This window comes from Heptranchias perlo, chromosome 40 (genome assembly GCF_035084215.1).
Source record: "Heptranchias perlo isolate sHepPer1 chromosome 40, sHepPer1.hap1, whole genome shotgun sequence".
Classification (NCBI taxonomy): domain Eukaryota; kingdom Metazoa; phylum Chordata; class Chondrichthyes; order Hexanchiformes; family Hexanchidae; genus Heptranchias; species Heptranchias perlo.
The window spans coordinates 14,345,163-14,356,911 of NC_090364.1; the positions used below are offsets into that span (position 1 = coordinate 14,345,163).

General features: G+C 48.8%; 1 non-coding gene across 1 annotated transcript; it reads right to left on the reverse strand.

Annotated features, from left to right (window-relative positions):
* Positions 1–4,219: 4,219 nt before the first annotated feature.
* On the reverse strand, positions 4,220–4,291 carry trnaq-cug (transfer RNA glutamine (anticodon CUG)). The gene has a single exon. It is a non-coding gene; the product is annotated as a tRNA-Gln (tRNA).
* Positions 4,292–11,749: the final 7,458 nt, after the last annotated feature.

Consider the following 11,749-nt stretch of genomic DNA (forward strand, 5'->3'; position numbering starts at 1 on the left):
GGTGGATGCCAGTGTTGTAGCTGTACTGGAACAGTTTGGCTAGAGGCGCAGCTAGTTCTGGAGCACAAGTCTTCAGCACTACAGCTGGGATGTTGTCAGGGCCCATAGCCTTTGCTGTATCCAGTGCACTCAGCCGTTTCTTGATATCACGTGGAGTGAATCGAATTGGCTGAAGACTGGCTTCCGTGATGGTGGGGATATCGGGAGGAGGCTGAGATGGATTATCCACTCGGCACTTCTGGCTGAAGATGGTTGCAAACGCTTCAGCCTTGTCTTTTGCACTCACGTGCTGGACTCCGCCATCATTGAGAATGGGGATGTTTGCAGAGCCTCCTCCTCCCGTTAGTTGTTTAATTGTCCACCACCATTCACGTATGGCCTACTCCTGCTCCTATTTCTTACATTCTTATGTTATCAATCATTGATTACCTTCCTGACCTCTTGTCTGAGGAGTGGTGAAAGGGTAATTGCAGACCTGAAAATGGGTGACTAATATGTCCACACGGGCACGGTGGAATCTCAATACTGGAGAGACTTGAGCTTTACAGCCTGGAAAGGAGGTTTGGAAGATCGTTAATGGTATGGAAAAGGTTAATCTGGAATACTACCTTAAACACATAGTAAAACAAGAAGACACAAGTTCAAACCAGTAAAAGGTAACTTCAGGACAAAAATTATGATTCTTTACACAAAGAGTTATCGACACTTGGAATGGATTTCAGGTTGGGGGCAGGGAGGGAATAACCTTGGAATCATTTCCTAGTATCATAGTAGGTACAGCACAGGAGGAGGCCATTCGACCCATCATGCCTGTGCCAGCTCTTTGAAAGAGCTATCCATTAATCCCATTCCCCTGCTCTTTCCCCATAGTCCTTGTTTCTTTTTAAAAAGTAATTAAATGTAGGAAGAAGGGAGAGTTAAGATGGGCCAAATGGCTTTCCTCATTCTTAAGTATCTTTTGAATAGTTCATTGTTTGTTTATTGTTGGTCTTTGCATTGAATTACATTGAATTTACTGCACAGAAACAGGTCATTTGGCCCAACTGGTCCCTGCCGGTGTTTATGCTCCACACAAGCCTCCTCCCACCCTTCTTCATCTCACCCTATCCGCATATCCTTCTATTCCTTTCTCCCTCATGTGTTTATCTAGCTTCCCCTTATTCGCCTCAACTACTCCTTGTGGTAGCAAGTTCCACATTCTAACCACTCTCTGGGTAAAGAAGTTTCTCCTGAATTCCCTGTTGGATTTATTAGTGACCATTTTATATTTATGGCCCCTAGTTTTGGTCTCCCCCTCAAGTGGAAACATCTTCTCCACACCTACCCTATCAAACCCTTTCATAATTTTAAAGATCTCTACTAGGTCACCCTCCGCCTTCTCTTTTCTAGAGAAAAGAGCCCCAGCCTGTTCAATCTTTCCTAAGTTATAACCTCACAGTTCTGGTATCATCCTTGTAAATCAGGGTATGGTAGCATAGTAGTTATGTTACTGGACTAGTAATCCAGAGCATGAGCAGCTGGGGAATTAATTAAATAAAATCTGGAATAAGTAAAATTAGTATCAGTAATGGTGGCCATGAAAGTACTGGATTCTCATAAAAACCCATCTGTTTCACTAATGTCCTTTAGGAAGGAAACCTGCCGTCGTTACCCGGTCTGGCCTATATGTGACTCCAGACCCACAGCAATGTGGATGATTCTTAATTGCCCTCTGAAATGGCCTAGCAAGCCACTCAGTTGTACAATCTCGCTACAAAAAGTCATAAAAGAATAAAACTGGACGGACCACCCGGCATCGGACCACTAGGCACCGGACACGACAAAGGCAAACCAAAAGTCAACCCTGCAAAGTCCTCCTCACGAACATCTGGGGATTTGTGCCAAAATTGGGAGAGCTGTCCCACAGACTAGTCAAGCAACAGCCTGACATAACCATACACACAGAATCATACCTTTCAGCCAACATCCCAGACTCTTCCATCACCATCCCTGGGTATGTCCTGTCCCACTGGCAGGACAGACCCACCAGAGGTGGCGGTACAGTGATATACAGTCAGGAGGGAGTGGCCCTGGGAGTCCTCAACATTGACCCTGGACCCCATGAAATCTCACGGCATCAGGTCAAACATGGGCAAGGAAACCTCCTGCTGATTACCACCTACTGTCTTCCCTCAGCTGATGAATCAGTCCTCCTCCATGTTGAGCACCACTTGGAGGAAGCACTGAGGGTAGCAAGGGCACAAAATGTACTCTGGGTGGGGGAACTTCAATGTCCATCACCAAGAGTGGCTCGGTAGCACCAGTACTGACCTGCTAGACAGGGCCTGTGGCAGGTGGTGAGCGAACCAACACGAGGGAAAAACCTGCTTCACCTCGTCCTCACCAATCTACCTGTCGTAAATGCATCTGTCCATGACAGTATTGGTAGGAGTGACCACTGCACAGTCCTCGTGGAGACAAAGTCCCATCTTCAGACTGAGGACACCATCCAACATGTTGTGTGGCACTATCACTGTGCTAAATGGGATAGATTCAGAACAGATCTAGCAGCTCAAAACTGGGCATTTATGAGGTGCGGTGGGCCATCAGCAGCAGCAGAATTGTATTCCAGCACAATCTGTAACCTCATGGCCCGGCATATTCCTCACTCTACCATTACCAACAAGCCAGGGGATCAACCCTGGTTCAATGAGGAGTGTAGAAAAGCATGCCAGGAGTAGCACCAGGTGTACCTAAAAATGAGGTGCCAACCTGGTGAAGCTACAACTCAGGACTACATGCATGCTAAACAGTGGAAGCAGAATGCTATAGACAGAACTAAGCAATTCCACAACCAACAGATCAGATCAAAGCTCTGCAGTCCTGCGACAGCCAGTTGTGAATGGTGGTGGACAATTAAACAACTAATGGGAGGAGGAGGCTCTGTAAACATCCCCATCCTCAATGATGGCAGAGTCCAGCACGTGAGTGCAAAAGACAAGGCTGAAGCGTTTGCAACCATCTTCAGCCAGCAGCGCCGAGTGGATGATCCATCTCGGCCTCCTCCCGATATCCCCACCATCACAGAAACCAGTCTTCAGCCAATTCGATTCACTCCACGTGATATCAAGAAACGGCTGAGTGCACTGGATACAACAAAGGCTATGGGCCCCGACAACATCCCCGCTGTAGTGCTGAAGACTTGTGCTCCAGAACTAGCTGCGCCTCTAGCCAAACTGTTCCAGTACAGCTACAACACTGGCATCTACCCGACAATGTGGAAAATTGCCCAGGTATGTCCTGCCCACAAAAAAGCTGGACAAATCCAATCTGGCCAATTCCCTGCAGGAGTTCCTCAGGGCAGTGTCCTAGGCCCAACCATCTTCAGCTGCTTCATCAATGATCTTCCTTCCATCATAAGGTCAGAAATGGGGATGTTCGCTGATGATTGCACAGTGTTCAGTTCCATTCACAACCCCTCAGATAATGAATCAGTCCTTGCCCACATGCAGCAAGACCTGGACAACATCGAGGCTTGGGCTGATAAGTGGAAAGTAACATTCTCGTCAGACAAGTGCCAGGCAACGACCATCTCCAACAAGAGAGAGTCTAACCATCTCCCCTTGACATTCAACGGCATTACCATCGCCGAATCCCCCACCATCAACATCCTGGGGGTCACCATTGACCAGAACCTTAACTGGACCAGCCACAAAAGTACTGTGGCTACAAGAGCAGGTCAGAGGCTGGGTATTCTGCGGCGAGTGACTCACCCCTGACTCCCCAAATCCTTTCCACCATCTATAAGGCACAAGTCAGGAGTGTGATGGAATACTCTCCACTTGCCTGGATGAGTGCAGCTCCAACAACACTCAAGAAGCTCGACACCATCCAGGACAAAGCAGTCCACTTGATTGGCACCCCATTCATCACCCTAAACGTTCACTCCCTTCACCACACGGACTGCAGCGGTTCAAGAAAGCGGCTCACCACCACCTTCTCAAGGGCAATTAGGGATGAGCAATAAATGCCGGCCTCACCAGCGACGCCCACATCCCATGAACGAATAAAAAAAAATCTTGGAAGATCTGAACTTAATATACAAGCCATATGAAGAACATTTTAAAAGAAAAAATATAGCTAAGAACAGCAGAATTTTGTTTACCCTCATTCCAATAAAATATTTTTATTTGTAAAATGGAATGTAGACATTTTAGTGGAAGGAAGAATTAAAATGATTAGGTTCCACCGAGATTTGAACTCGGATCGCTGGATTCAGAGTCCAGAGTGCTAACCATTACACCATGGAACCACGTGTTGGGTGCATCGACTATGTATCAAAATGAAGATACAGTGCGGGCGAAATAAGCGCGCTGGGACTCGGGGCTGAGCCGCTGCAATTCATCCGAATACTCGTTTCATTTTATTTTTAAAGCGTTTGAAAACGAGAGGGGGGGGGGAAGGAGCCGGGAGGGAGACTCGGACCCTGCGGCCGGCTTCAAGCCCGCGTCTCTCACGGGTTTATCGGTAACGAACAATGAGAATAAACCGCGGGAAATGTTGGATATAAAAAGCGGGAAACAGCTGCACAATTTACATAATCGCCGTTTGTTACATCAAAATAAAGTAACAATAAGAATGTCGCAGCTTTGGAGTCCACGCCCCCTGATCATGAGACACGCCCCCTGATCCTAAGACCCGCCCCCGACCGGAGACCCGCCCCCTGATCCTGAGACACGCCCCCTGATCCTGAGATACGCCCCCTGATCATGAGACACGCCCCCTGATCCTGAGATACGCCCCCTGATCATGAGACACGCCCCCTGATCCTGAGACACGCCCCCTGATCCTGAGACCCGCCCCCGACCGGAGACACGCCCCCTGACCGGAGACCCGCCCCCTGATCCTGAGACACGCCCCCTGATCCTAAGACCCGCCCCCTGCTCGAGGCGACTTGGGAATTATTTCCAATTGTTAAACCCAATGGTCTCTGAAACTGCGGTTATAACAAGAGAATCTCCGACAGTGAGCTCCAGGCACGGACTGGACCGTCCTCCGGTAAAATATTCTGCGGCTTTGATCAGTCTTTTTAGTAAATGTGCAGCAAATGTTCACCGCTCTGGGGCCGGAGGAAACGTTAATAAATCGCAGTGATCGGCGGGCCAGGAGAGGAGGGACTGAGGGGAGGGGACTGAGGATTGGGACTGGGAGAGGAGGGCATTAAGGAGGGAGTGAGAGGGTAGGGGACTGAGGGGAGGGACTGAGAGAGGAGGGGACTAAGGAGGGAGTGAGAGGGAAGGGAACTGAACTGAGCGGAGGGACTGAGAGAGGAAGGGACTGAGAGAAGGGACTGAGAGAGGGGGGGGGACTGAGGGGAGGGACTGAGAGAGATCTGAGGGGAGGGAATGAATTGGAGAGGAGGGACTGAGAGGAGGCACTGCGGGAAGGGAGGGAAAGGGGAGGGACTGAGAGGAAGAACTGCGAGGAGGGACTGTGGGAGGAGGGAACTGAGGGGGAGGGGCTGAGAGAGGAGGGGACTGAGCATCATGTACAGGAGGAGGGGACTGAGCATCTTGTACAGGAGGAGGGGACTGAGCATCTTGTACAGGAGGAGGGGACTGAGCATCTTGTACAGGAGGAGGGGACTGAGCATCATGTACAGGAGGAGGGGACTGAGCATCATGTACAGGAGGAGGGAACTGAGCATCATGTACAGGAGGAGGGGACTGAGCATCATGTACAGGAGGAGGGGACTGAGCATCATGTACAGGAGGAGGGGACTGAGCATCTTGTACAGGAGGAGGGGACTGAGCATCATGTACAGGAGGAGGGGACTGAGCATCTTGTACAGGAGGAGGGGACTGAGCATCTTGTACAGGAGGAGGGGACTGAGCATCTTGTACAGGAGGAGGGGACTGAGCATCATGTACAGGAGGAGGGGACTGAGCATCATGTACAGGAGGAGGGGACTGAGCATCATGTACAGGAGTGGGGGGGACTGAGCATCTTGTACAGGAGGGGGGGGGGACTGAGCATCTTGTATAAGTGATGTGGAGATGCCGGTGATGGACTGGGGTTGACAATTGTAAACAATTTTACAACACCAAGTTATAGTCCAGCAATTTTATTTTAAATTCACAAGCTTTCGGAGATTTTCTCCTTCCTCAGGCAAATGTTTCAAGATCTCCTTGAAGCCTACGCATTTATACATATTGAACAATAATACATGGTGTTTACAGACTGCCCCTGCAACTGCCCGTTGCCAAGGCAATCACCGTGTTCAGACAGATCCGACCAAAGAACACACCCACCAGCTCAACAAACTGATCAAGACCTTCGATCCAGACCTTCAAAGCATCCTACGCATTCTCATCCCACGTAATCCCCGCGTGGGAGACTTCTACTGCCTCCCAAAGATACACAAAGCCAACACACCCGGACGTCCCATCGTATCAGGCAACGGAACCCTGTGTGAGAACCTCTCTGGATACATCGAGGGCATCCTGAAACCCATCGTACAGGGAACCCCCAGCTTCTGTCGTGACACTACAGACTTCCTACAAAAACTCAGTACCCACGGACCAGTTGAACCAGGAACACTTCTCACCACGATGGACGTCTCGGCACTATACACCAGTATCCCCCACGATGACGGCATCGCTGCGACAGCATCAATACTCAACACCAACAACAGCCAATCTCCGGAAGCCATCCTACAACTCATCCGCTTCATCCTGGATCACAATGTCTTCACCTTCGATAACCAGTTCTTTACCCAAACACACGGAACAGCCATGGGGACCAAATTCGCACCCCAATACGCCAACATTTTCATGCACAAGTTCGAGCAGGACTTCTTCACTGCACAAGACCTCCAACCAACACTATACACCAGATACATCGACGACATTTTCTTTCTATGGACCCACGGCAAGGAATCACTAAAGAGACTACACGATAACATCAACAAGTTCCATCCCACCATCAAGCTCACCATGGACTACTCCTCAGAATCAGTTTCTTTCTTGGACACACGAATCTCCATCAAAGACGGGCACCTCAGCACCTCACTCTACCGCAAGCCCACGGACAACCTCACGATGCTCCACTTTTCCAGCTTCCACCCTAACCACGTCAAAGAGGCCATCCCCTATGGACAGGCCCTGCGAATACACAGGGTCTGCTCAGACGAGGAGGAACGCGATGGACACCTACAGACGCTGAAAGACGCCCTAGTAAGAACGGGATATGACGCTCGACTCATCGATCGACAGTTCCGACGGGCCACAGCAAAAAATCGCATAGACCTCCTCAGGAGACTAACACGGGACGCAACCAACAGAGTACCCTTTGTCGTCCAGTACTTCCCCGGAGCGGAGAAACTACGCCATGTTCTCCGCAGCCTTCAACATGTCATCAATGAGGACAAACACCTCGCTATGGCCATCCCCACACCTCCACTACTCGCCTTTAAACAGCCACCCAACCTCAAACAGACCATCGTTCGCAGCAAACTACCTAGCTTTCAAGAGAACAGCGTCCACGACGCCACACAACCCTGCCACGGTAACCTCTGCAAGACATGCCAGATCATCGACACAGATACCACCATCACACGAGATGACACCACCCACCAGGTGCATGGTTCATACTCCTGTGACTCAGCCAACGTTGTCTACCTCATACGTTGCAGGAAAGGATGCCCCAGAGCATGGTACATTGGCGAGACCATGCAGACGCTGCGACAACGGATGAACGGACACCGCGCAACAATCGCCAAACAGGAGGGTTCCCTCCCAGTCGGGGAACACTTCAGCAGTCATGGACATTCATCCACCGACCTTCGGGTAAGCGTACTCCAAGGCGGCCTTCGAGACACACGACAACGCAAAATCGTCGAGCAGAAATTGATAGCCAAGTTCCGCACCCATGAGGACGGCCTCAACCGGGATCTTGGGTTCATGTCACGCTACACGTTACCCCACCAGCGAACAAATGTTATCTGTTTTTAATATAATGGGTCATTTGCTGGCTCTCTCTGCCTTCCGGATGTTTCTGCCTCTCTCTGTGTTTTTTTTTTCTCTGTTTTTTTTTCCCTGTTTGTTTTTTTGTTGAATGTGTATTCGGAGGTTCTGCAGGTAACACCTCTCTGTCTGAACACGGTGATTGCCTTGGCAACGGGCAGTTGCAGGGGCAGTCTGTAAACACCATGTATTATTGTTCAATATGTATAAATGCGTAGGCTTCAAGGAGATCTTGAAACATTTGCCTGAGGAAGGAGAAAATCTCCGAAAGCTTGTGAATTTAAAATAAAATTGCTGGACTATAACTTGGTGTTGTAAAATTGTTTACATCTTGTATAAGAGGAGGGGACTGGGCATCTTGTACAGGAGGAGGGGACTGAGCATCTTGTACAGGAGGAGGGGACTGAGCATCTTGTACAGGAGGGGGGGACTGAGCATCTTGTATAAGAGGAGGGGACTGAGCATCTTGTACAGGAGGAGGGGACTGAGCATCTTGTACAGGAGGGGGGACTGAGCATCATGTACAGGAGGAGGGGACTGAGCATCTTGTACAGGAGGGGGGGGGGACTGAGCATCTTGTACAGGAGGGGGGGGGACTGAGCATCTTGTATAAGAGGAGGGGACTGAGCATCTTGTACAGGAAGAGGGGACTGAGCATCTTGTACAGGAGGGGGGGGACTGAGCATCTTGTACAGGAGGAGGGGACTGAGCATCTTGTATAAGAGGAGGGGACTGAGCATCTTGTACAGGAGGGGGGGGACTGAGCATCTTGTATAAGAGGAGGGGACTGAGCATCTTGTACAGGAGGAGGGGACTGAGCATCTTGTACAGGAGGGGGGGACTGAGCATCATGTACAGGAGGAGGGGACTGAGCATCTTGTACAGGAGGGGGGGAACTGAGCATCTTGTACAGGAGGGGGGGACTGAGCATCTTGTATAAGAGGAGGGGACTGAGCATCTTGTACAGGAGGAGGGGACTGAGCATCTTGTACAGGAGGAGGGGACTGAGCATCATGTACAGGAGGAGGGGACTGAGCATCTTGTACAGGAGGAGGGGACTGAGCATCTTGTACAGGAGGGGGGACTGAGCATCTTGTACAGGAGGAGGGGACTGAGCATCATGTACAGTGTTGGTGCAGTGGAGGGCGGGAGTGATGCGGGAGTAAGGGAGAATGCTCCCAGGGACAGAGGGTAAGAGAAACGCGCGGAGAAAGGAAAGCAGCGAAGAGGCATATTTATATTAAGCTCAAAATAATCGAGATTGTGGTAGTGTCTCATCCACGCCAAGTGGACCTTGTCTGAATATAACTGGGAACTGCTTTAATCGTCATCTTGTGTCCCTGAAACAGAAACCAATAAATCGAATGCATCAGATTGCACCATTTTATATGCACATTTCTGCATTCACGCCCGATCACCCTAGAAAACCATCCTCCGAGTTTCACTACTAGCGTTGGGAGGGAGGGCACACGGAGTAACTCCTGCTGAAGGGCCACCAATCTCCAATTGCCCTGATGCCTCTCTTTTCTCTGCACCAACACCGAGTCCATCTTCCGCCACGCTGTGTTGGGGAAGAGGCTTTGAGATTGCAGCCATTGTGTGGAGACAGTTGTAGCGATCATTCACTTAAAGTGATTTATTTCTTTCCAAAAGTGTTTTGCTGATTATTCCCGAAGTTTTCTGATTATCAATATTTTTTAAAATTTTGATCCAAAAAAAGCACGATTTGCTCACAGCAGAGGTTTTTTTTAATCGCATTGAGGGAAAAAAAACAAATACAGGCAGGCTGTTTATGCTCAGTCACATCACGTTACGTTACTTGTTCGCTTGCAGGTAATTACATCAGAATTGTCAATAATAGGGGAGATATTGGGGGGAGGGTGCGATTCAATATTCAAAGGAGTGACACTCTTTGCAAATTCATTTAAATGTACAGAATTTCAGTGTGAGATTCGCTGAAACAAGTTACATTTTAATCCAGAGAGACAGAGAGCAAGCCTCACTGCAAATGATCGAGGCACGATACATCTGCAAAATACGTGACCGTAAAACGTAGGGTGGACTACAAGGCGAGACAGAGCAAGGGAATACAGACCGAAAGTAAAGCAGAGACTGAAAAATAGAGAGATAAACTATTGAGACTGAAATACAGACAGAAGCAGAGACTAAAAAACAGATTTAAGTACAAAGATTGAAATAGGGAGGCGAAAAAGTGAATTGCAGAGAAGCAAAGAGACTGAAAACAGAACAAGAGAGAAGCCAGCAGATGTAAGAAAGACCTTGTACAACGATAAGATGTAAGAAAGAATTTATATAACGCCTTTCACGACCATTTGAGAGGAAAAGAAAATCAATGAATTTTAAGTGTTATAACCACAGATATGCACAATGGAGGGGGAGGGTGAACAGCCAGTTGTCGTGGTGCATATAGGCACCAACGATATAGGTAAAAAACAGGATGAGGTCCTACAAGCTGAATTTAGGGAGTTAGGAGTTAAACTAAAGAGTAGGACCTCAAAGGTAGTAATCTCAGGATTGCTACCAGTGCCACGGGCTAGTCAGAGTAGGAATGACAGGATAGCTAAGATGAATACGTGGCTTGAGAGATGGTGCAAGAGGGAGGGATTCAAATTCCTGGGCCATTGGAACCGGTTCTGGGGGAGGTGGGACCAGTACAAATTGGACGGTCTGCATCTGGGCAGGACTGGAACCAATGTCCTAGGGGGAGTGTTTGCCAGTGCTGTTGGGGAGGGTTTAAACTAATGTGGCAGGGGGATGGGAACCGATGCAGGAAGTCAGTGGGAAGTAAAGTGGTGACAGAAACAAAAGGCAGTAAGGGAGAGTGTACAGAACATGACCGGACAGATGGTCTGAGAAAGCAGGGCAAAGACCAAGGGAAGTCTAGATTAAACTGCATTTATTTCAATGCAAGAAGTCTGATGGGCAAGGCAGATGAACTCAGGGCATGGATGGGTACATGGGACTGGGATGTTATAGCTATTACTGAAACATGGATAAGGGAGGGGCAGGACTGGCAGCTCAATGTTCCAGGGTACAGATGCTATAGGAAAGATAGAGCAGGAAGTAAGAGAGGAGGGGGAGTTGCGTTCTTGATTAGGGAGAACATCACGGCAGTAGTGAGAGGGGATATATCCGAGGGTTCGCCCACTGAGTCTATATGGGTAGAACTGAAAAATAAGAAGGGAGAGATCACTTTGATAGGATTGTACTACAGACCCCCAAATAGTCAACGGGAAATTGAGGAGCAAATATGTAAGGAGATTACAGACAGCTGCAAGAAAAATAGGGTGGTAATAGTAGGGGACTTTAACTTTCCCAACATTGACTGGGACAGCCATAGCATTAGGGGCTTGGATGGAGAGAAATTTGTTGAGTGTATTCAGGAGGAATTTCTCATTCAGTATGTGGATGGCCCGACTAGAGAGGGGGCAAAACTTGACCTCCTCTTGGGAAATAAGGAAGGGCAGGTGACAGAAGTGTTAGTGAGGGATCACTTTGGGACCAGTGATCATAATTCCATTAGTTTTAAGATAGCTATGGAGAAGGATAGGTTTGGCCCAAAAGTTAAAATTCTAAATTGGGGAAAGGCCAATTTTGATGGTATTAGACAGGAACTTTCAGAAGTTGATTGGGAGAGTCTGTTGGCAGGCAAAGGGATGTCTGGTAAGTGGGAGGCTTTCAAAAGTGTGTTAACCAGGGTTCAGGGTAAGCACATTCCTTATAAA